Consider the following 20,612-nt stretch of genomic DNA (forward strand, 5'->3'; position numbering starts at 1 on the left):
CATCATATTTTGCCGTGATTAGTGTTAAAAAAAAGCACACGATCTGAAATTACCTAAAAATGATAACTGGTAAGTTGACCTAAAATGAATAAAACCCTGCAGTGATTCTGAATAAACTTCCTGGTGGTTCACAGTAAAGTCATAAAAGAAGATCTACAGGTTGTGAACAAAAGCAGGAAAGACAAAAGAAGGTGCAGAAAGATGTAAAGAGTTGTGCATCCGTCACACACAAGCTGAATATCTGTCCACACCCCATTACCAAAATAAAAGAGATGTGGAGGAGCGGGGGGCACCCATAGGCCGGTGACATCATACCTTTAAAATCCCGAAGGCGCGGTCATGACGTCACCTATGTAAAAACCGATGAGAACGAGGCTCGAACACCCCCACCGCCTCTGATGCCTCACCCGATTACCAATTAAGGCCGTCCCGGTGGAGACCAGAGAGGATCCAACGGAAAAGGGACAGCGGCTTTCTTTGCGCCACCAGTGCAACCCATCTCCCCCGCAGCGGGACGCGCGGAGCGTGAGCGCAGCACACACTCACACGCACACTTTGACCGACGGACTTCAGGCTATGCGCTCTGACTGACCGGACACATCGGATCCATCTCGCAGGTTAGTGGCGCAGAGTGATGGAGATGCTGAGTTCACGCGCTCTGCTTTACGCGTCACTTTGCGGATTTTCTTTATTTTAGCGTGAACCTTTCCTCTTGCGTCTGCTTTTGCTTTCTGTGCAGGTTGTCATTAAGTGTTTTTTTTTTTTTTTTTTTTGTCTCACGCTCTGTGACTGTTACCGGTGCGCAGCTAAAGGTGCGCCACACCTTTACGCGCCATTAAAGTGCCATATGAAGTTTTTTTTCTCGCGGACGCTGAGTTGGTCATTTGTCACTCGTTTGTTCCTTCACACGCATTGCAATAAACTGTGTGTGTGTTTTGAGACCGTGCGCGGCGCTCACACTTGGTGTGAACCTCGCAGTGGAACTCATCCATAGCTATAGACTAAATCTTTACGCACTAACGCGCAGGCGTGTGTGCGTATGCGAATGTGTACACTCGCAGAGACTGCAGAGTGCAGTCGGTGGTACAATAAGAAGAGGCTGCGCACCAAAAAAGGCAATCCACGAACCCTGGCTGCTGCGTTCCTGCTGCTTACTGGGAGCGCCCTCCTCCGCCTGCAGAGGGTCTTACACCGCCAGAAAAACCGTGCGCCACGCGCACCTGACGCACTGCGGGGTACATTTTTGGATGTGTGGAGGCTAGTTTGCTTGATTTGAAAAGAAAAAAAAGCCCTTCACTTTGCTTTTTGGCCATTTTGCGTGCGGGACATCGGCTACAGTGGCGAATCTAAAGCAGGGTGGAGGAGCCTGCAATCCCCTTCAGCCACTGACCAAAAGTGTGATAAAATATTGTACAGGTCTTGGATAAACACAGGCTGATTGATGAGCAGTGCACACAGAATTAAAAGATTTCCAGTGTCCAAGATCAAAATTGTGTATTAAAAACAATGACAAGACAGTCAGCATTTAGCTTTTCAGATTGCCTTTGAATACAGGAAAAATGCTATAGATTTTTTTTATCTTATGGGGTGTGTGTGTGGGGGGGGGGGGGGTATACACATGGACCCCATGGACAATGGTGAGGTGCCTTCAGCACAACCAACCAAATGCTGGTCCCCTTCACCTGAAGATAGATCGAGTCCTGAGCTAAAAATTAGATGGGTGGGTGGGTTAGTCCATTGCAAACAGCTTGTGTAAGCAATAAATCAGACACAAAAAAATGTGATTATATTGTCCAACTCCATCTTACAATGGCATATAATGAGGACAAAGTGATTACAATGTCTTGAACTTTGATACACCAGATCACCTGAAAAAGCAGCTTTGTTTATCCTATGAAATGTCTGCTGGATGCATCACCTGCCTTCATGTTGACTAAAAACCTAATATAGGAACTGTGGGGAGAAACATAAAACCTGCTATGTCACCAGATATGACATGAAATGGAACAGGATACTAAAACTGGAATTTAACAATGGGTAGAACATGTGAATGAGAAGAATACAAACATTTAACATTGGCACTGCAGTGAGTCAGGGCAAACTCAAAACTCAAACCTTTTTAATACCCATGTTTCAAACATTATTTCACTTACCACATAAAAAGTAATATATGACATGCCGTGCTGCCGCCTGCTGGATGGTTCAGGAATGTGCATCCATATGAAATCACGAATGTCATATTTAAAGGTTACAGTGCAATAACTAATTATGAAATACTGCCATGACATGTTTGAATCGTGAAATATAATTGTAACATCAAGTCGAGATGCCAAATAATATGATTTACTATCATTTCAATTAATAGCCTTTCTTATAATTGTGACTTACTTTTCACAAAATTTTAACTTTGCTCTTTTTTAAGCCACATAATTGCAGCTTAATATTATTTGCCATGATTATGATTGAACAACCTCTAATTATGACTAGAGCGCATCTTAGATATTGTGTCATGACATCTTATTATGACTTATCTTTGTAACTGTAAATTATCTCTGCATGAATATTGCTTCACATCTCATAATTATGATTTAATATTTTAGAATTATGACTTGCCTCTTTTAACTTGTTTCAAGTGTTTCAATTCTGACTTGTAATTATGATTTAGATGCTTGTAAGTTACCATATCATAATTGTGACTTATCAGCTCCTAACTATTACTTTGTTTACTGTGTTTCAGAATTACAATTTAGTATCTGATAATTTTGATTTAGTATTTCCAATATGATTAAGTTCCACTGGCTGAGATTGGTGCTAAGCCTTCCCAAGTAGCAGGGACGACTAGCTCACAAGTCAGTAGGAACCTGGCACAGCGCTCAGCACAGCTCAGGGTAAGCTTGGCACACCTTGGTGGAACGGCACACAACTCAGTGTGCACTTCAAGTGAACTCAGCATATGAAAAATGGACCCTGAGCCTGCGCCGAGCTACCTTTGGAACTAAACTTAGGAACATCTTCAAAATTGGTACAACTCATTAACTCTTAAACATGTCATAATTATTAGTCAATGTTTCATAATTGTAACCTGGCATCTCACTGTTACAATTAATGTATCATCTATGAGGTAGCAATTTGTAACTATGACAGAATTTCACAACACTGACATGCTAGATCATAATTATGACTCATTCGCTCATAATTATTACTTAATATATCACAGGTATGACTCGAGCTGGGCAATATGACACCAAAACAGCATGACTGATTCACACCTTCACTTTGATTACGATTGATGTTTGAAAATAGTTTTTAACTATTTTTTTCTTTGCACTGTCATCATAGATCTGTGACAAGTAAAGCTGGGTTTCTTTAATGAAGGAGTGCATATGATATTTAACTATTTATAACTATTCTAAATAGGCATTTATTTGTGTATTTATGTAAATCCTTAACATTAAATTAAAATAAAAATTATATCAGGAGCAAGGTTTACTGCCAAAGAGGTTGAGGGACAGCTACAGTGAGGAAAATAAGTATTTGAACACCCTGCGTTTTTGCAAGTTCTCCCACTTAGAAATCATGGAGCGGTCTGAAATTTTCATCTTAGGTGTATGTCCACTGTGAGAGACATAATCTAAAAAAAAAAAAAAAAAAAAAAAAAAAAAACGGAAATCACAATGTATGATTTTTAATAATTTATTTGTATGTTACTGCTGCAAATAAGTATTTGAACACCAACAGTAGTGTTCAGAATAATAGTAGTGCTATGTGACTAAAAAGATTAATCCAGGTTTTGAGTATATTTCTTATTGTTACATGGGAAACAAGGTACCAGTAGATTCAGTAGATTCTCACAAATCCAACAAGACCAAGCATTCATGATATGCACACTCTTAAGGCTATGAAATTGGGTTATTAGTAAAAAAAAATATATATATATATAGAAAAGGGGGTGCTCACAATAATAGTAGCATCTGCTGTTGACGCTACAAACTCAAAACTATTATGTGCAAACTGCTTTTTTAACAATCCTGTGAATCACTAAACTAGTATTTAGTTATATAACCACAATTTTTCATGATTTCTTCACATCTGCGAGGCATTAATTTTGTTGGTTTGGAACCAAGATTTTGCTGGTTTACTAGTGTGCTTGGGGTCATTGTCTTGTTGAAACACCCATTTCAAGGGCATGTCCTCTTCAGCATAAGGCAACATGACCTCAGGTTCAGGTGACTTTTTTCGTACCCGTAGGTAGATTTGACTTGCAGCAAACAGAAAAGGGCGTCCATGTTAGTCAAACACAACAATAACAATGAAAACACTAAAAACACTAACAAAGAACATATGCAAAACAAAATGTAACACAAACATCACCGGGGACTCACAAGCTTACTAAACCACTAAAAAAGAAGCATCAGGAAAAAACATAAAACTGATGTGCAAAGGGCAAATAAGTAAATAAATATATAAATATGTGCAAAACCTACTAAGATTTGTTCAAATGCACAATTGCAGCTGGGACAAAACTACTCCTGTAGCGTTTTGTCCTACACCTTGGGCCTTTAAACCTATGGCCAAACTGATCCATGATACCTGGTATGCGATATATAGGCCCAACACCATAGTAGGAGAAACATGCCCATATCATGATGCTTGCACCACCATGCTTCACTGTCTTCACTGTGAACTGTGGCTTGAATTCAGAGTTTGGGGGTCGTCTCACAAACTGTCTGCGGCCCTTGGACCCAAAAAGAACAATTTTACTCTCATCAGTCCACAAAATATTCCTCCATTTCTCTTTAGGCCAGTTGATGTGTTCTTTGGAAAATTGTAACCTCTTCTGCATGTCTTTTATTTAACAGAGGGACTTTGCGGGGGATTCTTGCAAATAAATTAGCTTCACACAGGTGTCTTCTAACTGTCACAGCATTTACAGGTAACTCCAGACTGTCTTTGATCATCCTGGAGCTGATCAATGGGTGAGCCTTTGCCATTCTGGTTATTCTTCTATCCATTTTGATGGTTGTTTTCCATTTTGTTCCACGCGTCTCTGGTTTTATTGTCCATTTTAAAGCATTGGAGATCACTGTAGATGAACAGCCTATAATTTTTTGCACCTGTGTATACGTTTTCCCCTCTCCAGTCAACTTTTTAATCAAACTACACTGTTCTTCAATCAATCAATCAATCAATCAATTTTTTTATATAGCGCCAAATCACAACAAACAGTTGCCCCAAGGCGCTTTATATTGTAAGGCAAGGCCATACAATAATTATGTAAAACCCCAACGGTCAAAACGACCCCCTGTGAGCAAGCACTTGGCTACAGTGGGAAGGAAAAACTCCCTTTTAACAGGAAGAAACCTCCAGCAGAACCAGGCTCAGGGAGGGGCAGTCTTCTGCTGGGACTGGTTGGGGCTGAGGGAGAGAACCAGGAAAAAGACATGCTGTGGAGGGGAGCAGAGATCGATCACTAATGATTAAATGCAGAGTGGTGCATACAGAGCAAAAAGAGAAAGAAACAGTGCATCATGGGAACCCCCCAGCAGTCTACGTCTATAGCAGCATAACTAAGGGATGGTTCAGGGTCACCTGATCCAGCCCTAACTATAAGCTTTAGCAAAAAGGAAAGTTTTAAGCCTAATCTTAAAAGTAGAGAGGGTGTCTGTCTCCCTGATCTGAATTGGGAGCTGGTTCCACAGGAGAGGAGCCTGAAAGCTGAAGGCTCTGCCTCCCATTCTACTCTTACAAACCCTAGGAACTACAAGTAAGCCTGCAGTCTGAGAGCGAAGCGCTCTATTGGGGTGATATGGTACTACGAGGTCCCTAAGATAAGATGGGACCTGATTATTCAAAACCTTATAAGTAAGAAGAAGAATTTTAAATTCTATTCTAGAATTAACAGAAAGCCAATGAAGAGAGGCCAATATGGGTGAGATATGCTCTCTCCTTCTAGTCCCCCGTTAGTACTCTAGCTGCAGCATTTTGAATTAACTGAAGGCTTTTTAGGGAACTTTTAGGACAACCTGATAATAATGAATTACAGCCTAGAGGAAATAAATGCATGAATTAGTTTTTCAGCATCACTCTGAGACAAGACCTTTCTGATTTTAGAGATATTGCGTAAATGCAAAAAAGCAGTCCTACATATTTGTTTAATATGCACTTTGAATGACATATCCTGATCAAAAATGACTCCAAGATTTCTCACAGTATTACTAGAGGTCAGGGTAATGCCATCCAGAGTAAGGATCTGGTTAGACACCATGTTTCTAAGATTTGTGGGGCCAAGTACAATAACTTCAGTTTTATCTGAGTTTAAAAGCAGGAAATTAGAGGTCATCCATGTCTTTATGTCTGTAAGACAATCCTGCAGTTTAGCTAATTGGTGTGTGTCCTCTGGCTTCATGGATAGATAAAGCTGGGTATCATCTGCGTAACAATGAAAATTTAAGCAATACCGTCTAATAATACTGCCTAAGGGAAGCATGTATAAAGTGAATAAAATTGGTCCTAGCACAGAACCTTATGGAACTCCATAATTAACTTTAGTCTGTGAAGAAGATTCCCCATTTACATGAACAAATTGTAATCTATTAGACAAATATGATTCAAACCACCGCAGCGCAGTGCCTTTAATACCTATGGCATGCTCTAATCTCTGTAATAAAATTTTATGGTCAACAGTATCAAAAGCAGCACTGAGGTCTAACAGAACAAGCACAGAGATGAGTCCACTGTCCGAGGCCATAAGAAGATCATTTGTAACCTTCACTAATGCTGTTTCTGTACTATGATGAATTCTAAAACCTGACTGAAACTCTTCAAATAGACCATTCCTCTGCAGATGATCAGTTAGCTGTTTTACAACTACCCTTTCAAGAATTTTTGAGAGAAAAGGAAGGTTGGAGATTGGCCTATAATTAGCTAAGATAGCTGGGTCAAGTGATGGCTTTTTAAGTAATGGTTTAATTACTGCCACCTTAAAAGCCTGTGGTACATAGCCAACTAACAAAGATAGATTGATCATATTTAAGATCGAAGCATTAAATAATGGTAGGGCTTCCTTGAGCAGCCTGGTAGGAATGGGGTCTAATAAACATGTTGATGGTTTGGATGAAGTAAGTAATGAAAATAACTCAGACAGAACAATCGGAGAGAAAGAGTCTAACCAAATTGTTGTGTGGGCCGCTGAAGAGGAGGTACTGCTGGCCCACCACCACCAGAGGGCGCCCTGCTTGGAGTGCGGGCTCCAAGCACGAGAGGGCGCCAGACCCAGAAGAAGTGACAGCTGTCACTCATCCTCTGCACCAGCTGTCACTCATTCATCATCACCACCATAAAAGCCGGACTGCAACTCCACCTCCCCGCCGAGAAATCGACTACCATTATCAAGGTAATTTCTCTGTGAACTTAAGACTGTATATCTGTCTAAACTCTTCTTTGCAGCCGTTTTCCTGTCGGTGAGACTCGTCTGTGGAGGTGGCGTTTGAGGTGTTCAGCGACGGCTTCGCAACACCTCCCACCCAGATAAGTGCTCAAACAGGAGCTGCACGAGTGTGTGCTTGGAGGTGGAGGCGCTTCCTCCCTCGCTAACTGTGGATTTACTGAGTGTGCGGACTCACACTCACTCATCATATTTCTGCTTTCTGCCAGCAGTACCAGGGTCGACAGCCGAAGACAGAGGCCACCTGGGGACTCGGGACTTGGCGGCTCCGGTGTTCTTCAGGCCGTTGGTGGTGGAAGCCGTGTGGGACGCAGCTTCTCTCTCGTCGGGGGTCTTCTATCTTCGAGCCTGCCCACACGTCACCTGGTGTTAAATTGACTGTGCAGATTATAGTACGTTTCGTTGTGTATTATCGCAACATTAAATTGTTACCTTTTTGGCTTATTCATTGTCCGTTCATTTGCGCCCCCTGTTGTGGGTCCGTGCTACGACACCTTCCCAACACAAATACCGGCATCACTGAAAGCAGCCAAAGATAACGATATGTCTTTGGGATGGTTATGAGTAATTTTTTCTCTAATAGTTAAAATTTTGTTAGCAAAGAAAGTCATGAAGTCATTACTAGTTAAAGTTAATGGAATACTCAGCTCAATAGAGCTCTGACTCTTTGTCAGCCTGGCTACAGTGCTGAAAAGAAACCTGGGGTTGTTCTTATTTTTTTCAATTAGTGATGAGTAGAAAGATGTCCTAGCTTTACGGAGGGCTTTTTTATAGAGCAACAGACTCTTTTTCCAGGCTAAGTGAAGATCTTCTTCTGAACAATGTCTTGAACGTCCCATTTTTTCTCAGGCTTTCAAAAAGAAAAGCATGTTCAACAGGTGCTGGCTTCATCCTTAAATAGGGGACACCTGATTCACACCTGTTTGTTCCACAAAATTGATGAACTCACTGACTGAATGCCACACTGCTATTATTGTGAACACCCCCTTTTCTACTTTTTTTTACTAATAGTGTTGGGAAAGTGTCGTGACATGGACCCACAACAGGGGGCGTAAATGAACGGACAATGATAGAGTCAAAAATGAACACTTTTACTGTTGTGAATGAGCACAACCACAATACAACAGATTACAGAATGTAAGACAATAGTCAAACACAAAGGTGACGTGTGGGCAGGCTCGAGGATAGAAGACGTCTGTCCTGAGAAGAACCGGAACCACACAATTTCCTCCGCCACTGAACCTGGAGAATACTGGAGCTGCCAAGTCCCGAGTCCCCAGGTGGCCACCGTCTCCGAGCGTCGGATCTGGTACTGCTGGCGAGGAGCAGAAACAATCAAAGGTGGGTGTGTGCACACCCAGTAATAACAAATGGTGGGAATTCCACCTCCACCTCTAATCCAGAAAACTGGCACGTGCAGTAGTAATGAGTACTTATCAACAGTTTGGCGTGGGGAGCGAAGACGTCAGCTCTCCACGTATCACAAACTCAGCCTCCAGCTGCGAGCACTCACAGAACTGACTGCAAACAATACAGAAGCAAACACTGTCTGAAAAGACAAAAACAACGGCTGAGAAAGTTACCTCTACTGGTAGATGATATCTCGGCAACGAGGTGGAGATGAAGTCCGGTTTTTATGGAGGAGAATGATGAAGTGTAGATGGGTGACAGCTGTCATGAGATGATGAGTAACAGCCGTCACCCCCGGCTGTGTCCGTGGCGGCAGCGCCCTCTCGAGCCTGAAGCCCGCACTCCAGGCAGGGCGCCATCTGGTGGTGGTGGGCCAGCAGTACCTCCTCTTCTGAAGGCCCACACAACAAATAGCCCAATTTCATAGCCTTAAGAGTGTGCATATCATGAATGCTTGGTCTTGTTGGATTTGTGAGAATCTACTGAATCTACTGGTACCATGTTTCCCATGTAACCATAAGAAATATACTCAAAACCTGGATTAATCTTTTTAGTCACATAGCACTACTATTATTCTGAACACTACTGTACCAACCAGCAAGATTTCTGGCTCTCACAGACCTGTTAATTTTTCTTTAAGAAGCCCTCTTATTCTGCACTCTTTACCTGTATTAATTGCACCTGTTTGAACTTGTTAAAGACACCTGTTCACACACTCAATCAATCACACTCCAACCTGTCCACCATAGCCAAGACCAAAGAGCTGTCTAAGGACACCAGGGACAAAACTGTAGACCTGCACAAGGCTGGGATGGACTACAGGACAACAGGCAAGCAGCTTGGTAGAAGACAACAACTGTTATGATGATTTATTAGAAAGTGGAAGAAACACAAGATGACTGTCAATCTCCCTCGGTCTGGGATTCCATGCAAGATCTCACTTTGTGGGGTAAGGATGATTCTGAGAAAGCTCAGAACTACACAGGAGGACCTGGTCAATGACCTGAAGAGAGCTGGGACCACAGTCACAAAGATTACATTAGTAACACATGATTCTGTCATGGTTTAAAATCCTGCAGGGCAGCAAGGTCTCCCTGCTCAAGCCAGCACATGTCCAGGCCCGTTTGAAGTTCACCAGTGACCATCTGGATGATCCACAGGAGGCATGGGAGAAGGTCATGTGGTCAGATAAGACCAGAATAGAGCTTCATGGAATCAACTCCACTTACCATGTTTAGAGGATGAGAACAACCCCAAAAAAACCATCCCAACCGTGAAGCATAGGGGTGGAAACATCATACTCTGGGGGTGCTCTTCTGCAAAGGGGACAAAACGACTGCACCGTATTGAAGGGAGGATGGATGGGGTCATGTATTGTGAGATTTTGGCAAACAACCTCCTTCCCTCAGTAAGAGCATTGAAGATGGGTCATGGCTGGGTCTTCCAGCATGACAATGACCCCAAACACACAGCCAGGGCTACTAAGGAGGGGCTCCGTAAGAAGCATTTCAAGATCCTGGAGTGGCCTGGCCAGTCTCCAGACCTGAACTCAACAGAAAATCTTTGGAGGGAGCTGAAACTCCAAACCTGAAAGATTTGGAGAAGATCTGTATGGAAGAGTGGACCAAAATCCCTGCTGCAGTGTGTGCAAACCTGGTGAAAAACTACAGGAAACGTTTGACCTCTGTCATTGCAAACAAATGCTACTGTACCAAATATTAACATTGATTTTCACAGGTGTTCAAATACTTATTTGCAGCAGTAACATACAAATAAATTATTAAAAAAATATACATTGTGATTTCTGGATTTTTTTTTTTTTTTAGATTATGTCTCTCACAGTGGACATGCACCTAAGATGAAAATTTCAGACCCCTCCATGATTTCTAAGTGGGAGAACTTGCAAAAACGCAGGGTGTTCAAATACTTATTTTCCTCACTGTATAAATAGAACATCTGTAGCGCACCATTAAGATAATCTTGCTCATGATGAGTAATTAAGTTGATTAGAGGTTCTAACTACTGATTTTGATCCATTTGTATGATAACCATCCCAGCTGTAGTCAGCTAGGGGTCAATGAAGAATTACACAGAGGTCAAAATGTAAAAATCTTTCAATCATGTTGAAAAATACACCACATTATTTGTCTAATCATAATTATTCCAAACACGTATAGTTTGGACTGTCTATGACTGAATGTTCTGGAGTTATGGGGTAAAAAACAGCAAAAATGGTCACAAAGGTCAGTTTCAGTTTGTACAGGGGTCAAAAGGATTAATAGATGAAATAGTTTTGACTAGTTTTTGAATGTTTGATCTCCAAAGTAAAGGTCAAACAAGGTCGACATCCATTGGATTCTATGACATGTGACATATGTCACCCCGTAACATGACAACTAAGCATAACAGATGGTGCAAACTATTCCTTTTTAGAACCCTATTAACCCAATCAATAATTTGCATGATTTTTTCTGCTTTAACTGCTGTACTATAGCGGTTAGCGGTTAAAGCTGTGGGTTTGAGACCAGAGAATCCTCATTTCAAATTCCCCTCAGATCTTTAAAACCCCAGGTTGCTCCTGGAGTGGAGTTGAGCACCTTGCATTTTGAATTGCCTGTTGAGTATTGGCAACAAAAAAAAAAAAAAAATTGTTTGGTCATCACACTTCAATAGCTTAGCTATTTCAAGAGTGTTGCATCTCTCTGAAAGCAATTTTAAAATATCGATTTTTACATACACACACACACACACACACACACACACACATACATACATACATACATACATACATATATATATATATATATTCACTCACACTGTTGTGGTTTTACTGTTTTCTAATCAAGGTACTTTATACACTAATTTTTAAACTTGTGTTCTTTGATCTTAAAAAAAAATTACAATATGAAACTCAGAACAATTCATTCCTTTTAATATAACAAATTTACACATTTAATATGGGGGAGGTGATGGTCTAATGGTTAGGCATTGGGCTTGAGACCAGAGGGTCCTTGGTTCAAATCCCAGCATGACCAGAAAATCACTAAGAGCCGTTGGGCAAGGTCCTTAATCCCCTAGTTGGTCCCAGTGTATAGTGAGCGCCTTGTATGGCAGCACCCTGACATCAGGGTGAATGTGAGGCATTATTATAAAGCACTTTGAGTGTCTGATGCAGATGGAAAAGCGCTATATAAATGCAGTCCATTTACCATGTAATATCATCGTCTTCATTTATTGTTCATCATAGCAACCATAGCAACAGTGACATGATTTGCATATTAATTAGGTCACAGAGTCTATGAGTGCAAAATCCTATTTTGACTCATACAGATTATATTACTTGAGCTCGGCACAATATATACTGACACAATCTACAACTGCAGTTACAAGTGCAGGACCAACAGACTGAAAAACTCCTTTGCTCCTCAGGCCATCAGACTGTACAACTCCTCACTCGGGGGGAGTAGGAGTAACAGGGGACAGACGGAATGTGAACGAGAGGAACAGAAGTAGCCAGTAAGTCAGCAGCAAGCAGTATTTCTGTATTTATATCTGTATTTACATTTTGCAAATAGTTTTTTACTTCTACTTTTGATACTTTGTGTACTTTTACCCTGTGTGCTGCTATACATTGCTGCTGGAACCTCAATTTCCCTGAGGGAGTCTTCCCAAGGGATTAATAAAGGTCTGTCTAATCTAATCTAACTGACCTGATCGTACCATAGGTCATTACTCTAGAGATCATCCGTTACAGAATTTGATCCAGAATTAGGAGAGGGGTTTTGCTGATTGACAGCTTAGTGGCCCTTAGGACCCAAAGAGTATCAACAAGGTTTCACAAGCAACCAGTATTTGTATTTGTATCTGATGTTATGGTCACTGTGCAACATGCAAAGATGTCGGCATGGCCCACATTAGGAGGGTCACTAGTCATCACCTCTAGCCGAACTAAAACGTTCAGAGCTGAACATGCAGTAGTTTTACGGAAATGCTATGGACCCACTGACTGAATGAGACACCAACTGATTAACTCTATTAAGATTGCTGTGATAATTGCAGGGAAAATTGGTGCATGTGTGTGTGTGTGTGTCACATATTTGATTGCAGGAATGATACTTATTGCAGTCAAATGTCAATTTCTAACACAAGTTTGTCATATTGAGCAGGTTTGACTTTTAAAGACCATATTGTCGCTGACTAAACATGCCTAGTTTGTCTTTTTCACGCTCACAGTGATGTTGTAACTTACAGAAAAGTGGTTTCCAGCTTCTTTTGTTGCCACATTATATCAAAATGAGATCATAACATTCCTGCAGGCCAAAAGAGATGGAAAAACAAATGTGTCGTCATTGTCTTCTGATGATTAAAGACTAAATTTTGGCAAATATCACTGCGTCATTCATCACAGCATGTTGTCACAGTGAGGTGTTCATGGACAGCTTACATTAGTGGCAGTGCCAAAGTCTCTAAACATCCACAACAATGTCATGGAGACGTCTTGTCCTGAATTGACATGTGACAACACACACACACACACACACACACACACACACACACACACACACACACACACACACACACACACACACACACACACACACACACACACACACACTCAGGAAGCCTGGTGGCTTACGACGCTGCTGCAATCTGTATTTTTCACTTTTTCTTCACTGTCAGTGTGGTTTGTGGCTTTGAATGCATTGTTCATCTAACTTCCTTTTTTCTGCTCTGCTCAGTTTGTGGCTGACAGGCTGCACTGAGATGTGAAGATGTGCACACATACCTCACAGGCTGAGAGAACAGAGTCATGTTTAATCATTTCAGCACCAAATAATATCTAAGATATTCTAATGCAAATGCCACAGCTGCATCGGTGCCTTGCAACAACCCTTTCTGTCATAACGGGCCATTTTGTAATATGTGCCCAAAATGTAATAACAGGAGCCCTATTTTGTAAATAATGCAAATCCAGACACCGTGGATAATCCATTTAATTGGAAAGCACAGAGACAACTGTGCACACTGTTCTCTGTGCATTCCACCAGCAGAACACAGCATAATTATTTACTAGTTTGTTATAACATAATGGATGGAAGATTAATTCAATATTTGAAATCAGTGGTGGGCACAGTTCCGCTAATCCGCTAACTGCTAATTATTGAAGCTAATGTTTCATTATCAAATTAGCTTTTCAGATAACTTTGAAAACCATCATCGAACCAATTATATTCCGATAAATTTTGCTCCGATAATTTTTAGATCGCTAACATGTTTTTGCAGGTGAAGTAAATAAAGCTTTAACAGTTAACCCTCTGGGGCCGTATGCGACAGCTAAGACCAAGCTTTACTAAATTATAAGTAACTTTTTAATGATATGAGATAGAAACTTACTTTTTTTTTTTTGCTGAAAAGTTAACTCCGCAGACTTTCGAGCCAGCCATCGGCCATCTTTGTACTCCTCATAGAAGCTGTGTGATGAGGTGCGCAATGTGAGTGTCCAATCAGAATTGGTTCACCGTCACATGGTTTTCCAAAATCCAATCGTAGGGCAGATTTACCTCACGTGAAAAGCCAAAGATCGTTTTCAGGAGTGATATGTTACTAGTTGGCCCGTTTGAATAGCCCCCTGGGTGCTCCAACGAGTACATCCAGTGCGCCCTGCGCCATTACACACAGCAATCAGTGAAAGCAGATGGAGAGCCTCTGATGACAATCTCACATGCTCAAACAAAGAGTGTGTAACTATCAGGATTGCTCCACTACTTTGCATGTGAATGTTACTGGATAATTCTGTTGCTTTCTCTGTGTAAAGCACTGTTTACCATATCAATGGACAACAAAACGCATAGAGCATTTTGTATATATTGTTCAAAATGTGGATTTGTGTTTATTGTTTGAACCCTTCTGTTGTACAGTCTTTCACACAAGACCTCAAATTATCTTTATAAAGTGTCAAAACAGTTGTTTATTATAGTTTGCTGTGTGTTTTGAATAAATGTGTGTGGAAAATTATTTTTCGCTTTATTTTTTCCTTGCCTATTTTTGATTGTAAACCTTTATTACACTTATAAAACACAACAAATCTTTGGGTGATTTATTGGTTTAGCTTTATAAAACATAACTTTTCAGTTAGCTGATTAGCTGTTATCGAAGCTAACTTTTTGGTTAGCTGTGCCCACAGCCGTGATGTCCCACACAGGCTCCCGTGAAGGACTGCAGGAGGAGGCTGCAGAGCGTATACATCTGCCCACAATTAATCACAGTGCTTTTTTTTTAATCACTTAGACTACTCTAACATATAATGTACACATGTAAATGGTGGAATATGCTTTTAAGTGTTTTATTTACCACACTACCATGAATGCAACGTCTTTCGCTGACATCAAGGAAGTACGGTTATGTTTTGACGCTACTTTCATCTGTCTCTGCTCCTGTTTACAAGTTTGCTCAGTAAAATAAGAAAGTATGTAATCGCTATAAACTTGCGTGGACACTGAAATCTTTTACATGGTCTCAGAAGTGCTTGACGGACGTGTCGCTTCGTACACCAAGTTTAATCACCCGGCAAGTTTTGCTTTTGATAGTTTGATCGAATGGGCTGACTGGAAGCAACATTTCCAGCTGTATTGAGTGGCAACTAAACTGAATAAAGATGATGGCGAAGTTCAGGTCACTTCATTAATTTACACCGTGGCCCCTGAGGCTGGATACATTTTCAAGTCCTTCATGTTTCTGGAGGATGTGGATAAGAAGAAGTTTGACATCATGTTATGAAAATATGACAAGCACTTCTATCCCAAAAGGAATGTGATTCACAAGCTTGCCTGTTTCTATCAGAGACCACAGCAGCCCGGTCAAAAAGCTGAAATGTTTATCAGAGTTCTTTATGACTCATCAGAACACTGTGTTTGGCGTAAACAGAGATGAACATATATGGGATCCCATTGTTGTGGACATTCTTGAAAAAGAACTGTCACGTGGATTGCAGCTGTTGGCTGATCTGACTCAGGCCCAGACTGTTCAGACCATCCACCAGTCAGAGGAGGTTGCACTCCAAGTCCACCAGCAGGGGGAGGCATGCGCTACAGTGCAGGAAATACAAGAAAAAGCAGCAGGAAGAGGGGAAACCCAGGGGGGAATCAAAAAAAAGAGAGAAAGCAGGAAGCACGGAGACTCAGAATATGGAATGTGTGGAAAAGTGAAGCACAGAGATCAGGAAAAGTGTCCAGTCCTGAGATCATCATGCAATAAGTGCAAAAAGGTGGATCACTAGGGAAAGAGATGTCTCAGTAAATCCAGCACAGAAGTGACAGAGACTGTTTGACAGACACCATACTTCTTAGGTGTAATCACAAATACAAACAGAAATAAGGAACACTGGATTGTACAGTTTATGATCGGCGCTACACCAGTGAAATTCAAAATTGACACAGGTGCAGATGCAAACATTATGGGAGAAGAGACATTCAACATGTTAAAGACTTGATAAGAAATTAGTGCACTCTGACATCACACTATGCAGTCCGGGTGGTCAGTTGGACTATTTTGGGAAATTTCAAGCCACCAAAAAATACAAAAGAAGGTCATACTCATTCCCGGTGTATGTCATTCATGCTGTTAGAATGGTATCAGTTCCAATAAAAAATGGAATTGTGTGCATCTGCATGGACTTGAAGAGGTTAAATGAGGCTATAAGGACAGAGCATACACCCTTCCTACTGCAGAGGAATTCGCTGCAAAGCTGAGTGACGCAACCATGTTTACATCGCTAGACACTGCCTCAGAATTTTGGGAGATACCTCTAAACCCAGAAAGCAGCAAGTTAACCATCTTTATAACACCCGTTGGGAGATACACCTTCAAATGTCCCCCATTTGGGATCACAAGCACCCCAGAGAGTTTTCAACAGAAAATGGCTGAAACCCTCAAAGGACTTGAAGATGTGGCCGTCTATATGGATGATATACTAGTTTATGGAGACACTCCGGAGCAGCATGACCAGTGTCTCAGCAAGGTGTTAGAGAGAATAGAAGTGGACGGCCTGAAGCTGAACAAAGAAAAATGTGTTTTCAGACAGAACCCGCTTCACTTCCTGGGTCAAGTGACTGAGAAATTAGGTGTGAGACCTAAAATGTATTCTGGGCATGTTCAGCTACCTAGGAAAGTACATTCCCAATCTGTCAACAGCGGGTCAGCCACTATATGAACTATTGGGATCCAAGTCAGTCTACACATGGGACCACCTAAAGCAAGACACTTTTCAGTGCATCAAAGACATTCTGTTCACCTCTCCAGTCTTGAAATTCCATGATGTGAATTGACCCACTGCTGTCTCAGCTGATACCAGCAGCTATGGCAGAGGTGGGGCGCGGCTGCAACTACATGACAGGGAATGGTAACCCGTAGCATAGTGCTCACGTCACCTGTCTGAGGCTAAAGTCACATATGCCCATATTGAAAAACAATGTTTGGCAAAGGTCTGAGCCTGTGAAAGATTTGAGAAGTATCTGAGTGGTCTTGAAAACTTCAAGTTGGTCACCGATCATGAGCCCTTAGTGCCACTCGTGAACAAAAAGGACTTGGAAAATGTTCCAGTATGGTGCCAAATGGCTTCTCATGAGATGCATGAGGTTCACACTGACACACCAGGGAAGACAATGGCTGATACTCTCTCCCAGAGTCTGCTATGGTGCCTGGAAATGGAGAATGCCACTTACTCGGATGTGATGTGTTTTGCAGCCGCTGTCATTGATAATATGCTTACCACCAGCCACAGCAGCTGACAGGTGGTGCTGCACTATATGAAATCAGGGTGGCCAGAGTATGTTGGTAATGTCCCAGCAGCAACCAGGGAATATTTCCCTATTAGAGGTGACTCACTGAATACAGTGGTATTGTTACCAGGGGAAGCCAGATGGTAATTCCAGATGTGTTGAGAGGGGAGCTCCTGGACCAGATTCACAATAGACCTCAAGGTCTGACGAAGTGCAGAGAATGAGCCAATACCCCCGTGTGGTGGCCAGGCATCTCATCTGAAATCATGCAAAAGATTCAGTCCTGTTAGGTGTGCCATGAGATGAAACACAGTCAGCGAAAGGGACTTCTCATCTCACCCCCTCCACCTGACCGGCCATGGAAGAGACTCCATCACTATCGACCTCTATGATCATAACAAACACACTTGTCAGAGGAAGATCCAGGATTTTGTAAAAGGGGAGGGGGTGGGGGGTGGATTTGTGGCTGTGTCTCAGTCACACTTCCCTATTTGTTCATTCATTCTTGCTGAATGTGCCCAACATGTGTCCAATTTTTACATCTTACACTTTGCAATTGAACATTAGCCATTATGTTTCAAGGTAATTACTAATTATGCTAAATGTTCTATTTTCTTGTTATAAAATGTTATTGATGTGAATGAAGCATTAGAGATTTCCTTGAAAAACGCTTGAATTTTGGTCTTGATAGAGGGATAAGTACCCTGTATTCCAGAATACTCAATTGACAAGATGTTGACTGTCACTTTGAAAAAATGTTGGCTTCTCAACACAAGCTGTTTTATTTAATAAGGCATGCAGAATAAAAGGAATAAACACCCAAATGACTTGATATGATGGAATAAAAATGTGATGGTTGTTGAAAAAGTATGACTCATTCATGTCAAAATCAACATCTTCCTTGTATGACCTGGGGGGGGGGGGGGGGGGGGGTAGGTTTGACTTGAAAAGTTGCATATTTTGTAATACCTTGAAAATGATGAAAATAATGAATGGTCCTTTAAGGCCTCTGCTGTATGTGGGAGGATTTTAGAGACAGACAGGAGTGAACAAGCACAGGTGCAGCACTGGTGTGGACCACTAGAGGGAGGCAGAGCGCAGGTCTGAGAGTCTTCAGATGCTGAAACCTTTTCATATCTTTAGGTCAGCTCTTTCTGTCCCCGCCCTGTGATTTTGTCTGATGTTTAATTGGCACATTCCAAAGAAACAACACTTTTCTCTGCAGACTCCTGCGTCCAGGCCACATTCCTCCGTCGTGTCTGATTGAGCCTGAGTGCCAAAGTATTATTTCAGCTGCAGATCACATTTGCATCACTTCTCAGTTTGTCTGCTGCCGTTAGTTTCCACTGACATCATACGTGTAGCTTTAACAATGCCCAGGTGACACGTCTGTGGCAAATTTGCAACGTAAGGAAAGCTGTGAAAATGCAGTCAAATTATCCACACAGGAGGACCACAGTGAGCAGACGCATGCTGTGTGTGTGTGTGTGTGTGTGTGTGTGTGTGTGTGTGTGTGTGTGTGTGTGTGTGTGTGTGTGTGTGTGTGTGTAATGCATTTTAATGGGGTTCTTTTATGGGGGGTTGTTACAGAAGTGAGGGGCATTCTTCAGATTCTCTCATGATAAGTCTCACACCCACATGCACGCTCACATGTGGACAGTCAATGTTGAACCCCTGTGAATGGCTGGAGGCCACACTGTGGCTCCTGGCACTGAACTCCTTATTTAGTCATAAAAACTGCACAGTCACATTTTTTTCTCATCTTTACAGTCATTGCTGTTACTCACGGAGAGGGGGTAAAAAAAAACAAAAAACTAGAATGTGTGTGTGTGTGTGTGTGTGTGTGTGTGTGTGTGTGTGTGTGTGTGTGTGTGTGTGTGTGTGTGTGTGTGTGTGTGTGTGTGTGTGTGTGTACGCATGCATACACACTTTCATGTCCAAACCTTTGACTGGTACTGTATATATAGACATGAGCTGGGTTAGTAAAGTCCCTTAAAAAGTATTTTAGATTTTACTACCAAAATTTGCTAAAATCTTCCTCAACTCAAAAACCACCACTCTACAAATATTGTAATACTTAAACCCCTTTTTGAGCTTTACTCTCTGCAACAGACAGACAGCATACAGGGCGATCACATGACCTCTGCTCACTGCTATCAGGTCAGGAGGTAATAATACCATGGTTTTTATGCAATAACATTTTAATTTTTGCGAGAATTCATCCAAGTTCTACTAAGTTCAATAGAAGTTTGTATTCAGTTGTGTTCCCTCACTATTTGGCCAAAACAGTTACATGCTGGTCAACCACAGAGTAAAGGCATCGTCATTAACCTGTATTTGTTTTGTAAGATAATGTGACATAACTATACTATTTCATCAGTGTCTCACAGTAATAAATTCTTTCAGGCAGTGATTCAATAATGGTTTTATGCCTTTTCCAACATTAGAGTTACACTATTTGTATTCGGACAGTCACAGTCTCTATGCTGTAATGACAAGAAGGACATGCAGAGAGCACATATACATAATTCCTATTACAGTACTTAATCATGGCACACGCCAAATATCTGGCTCCTCCTCCAATCTCAACTGTATACAGTTATGTGTTAACATAAATGTAGGTTTACTGGAAATTCACTCACTCACTCACTCACTCACTCACTCATCTTCAACCGCTTAGTCCAATCAACGGTTGTGGGGGGCTGGAGCCTGTCCCAGCAGTCATAGAGCGTGAGGCGGGGTTCACCCAGGACAGGACACCAGTCTGTCGCGGGGCCACAAACAGACAAACACATTCACACCCACTCGCACACCTATGGACAATTTAAAGATTCCAATCCACCTAACCCGCAGGTCTTTGGATGTGGGAGGAAACCCACACAAACACGGGGAGAACATGCAAACTCCACACAGAAAGGCCACAGGCGGGAATTGAACCTATGACCTTCTCGCTGTGAGGCGACAGTGCTAACCACTAAACT

At 41.7% G+C, this 20,612-nt stretch overlaps 1 protein-coding gene across 4 annotated transcripts in view; it reads left to right on the forward strand.

Moving 5' to 3' along the window:
* Positions 1-406: 406 nt before the first annotated feature.
* flna (filamin A, alpha (actin binding protein 280)) overlaps positions 407-20,612 on the forward strand; it is a 136,280-nt gene continuing 116,074 nt past the window's right edge. For all 4 annotated transcript variants that reach the window (XM_034172055.1, XM_034172058.1, XM_034172057.1 and 1 more), the window contains exon 1: positions 407-617. The gene's annotated coding sequence lies outside the window, so the exon portion shown is untranslated. The remainder of the gene's footprint in view (positions 618-20,612) is intronic.

Source organism: Thalassophryne amazonica, chromosome 6 (genome assembly GCF_902500255.1).
Source record: "Thalassophryne amazonica chromosome 6, fThaAma1.1, whole genome shotgun sequence".
Lineage (NCBI taxonomy): Eukaryota > Metazoa > Chordata > Actinopteri > Batrachoidiformes > Batrachoididae > Thalassophryne > Thalassophryne amazonica.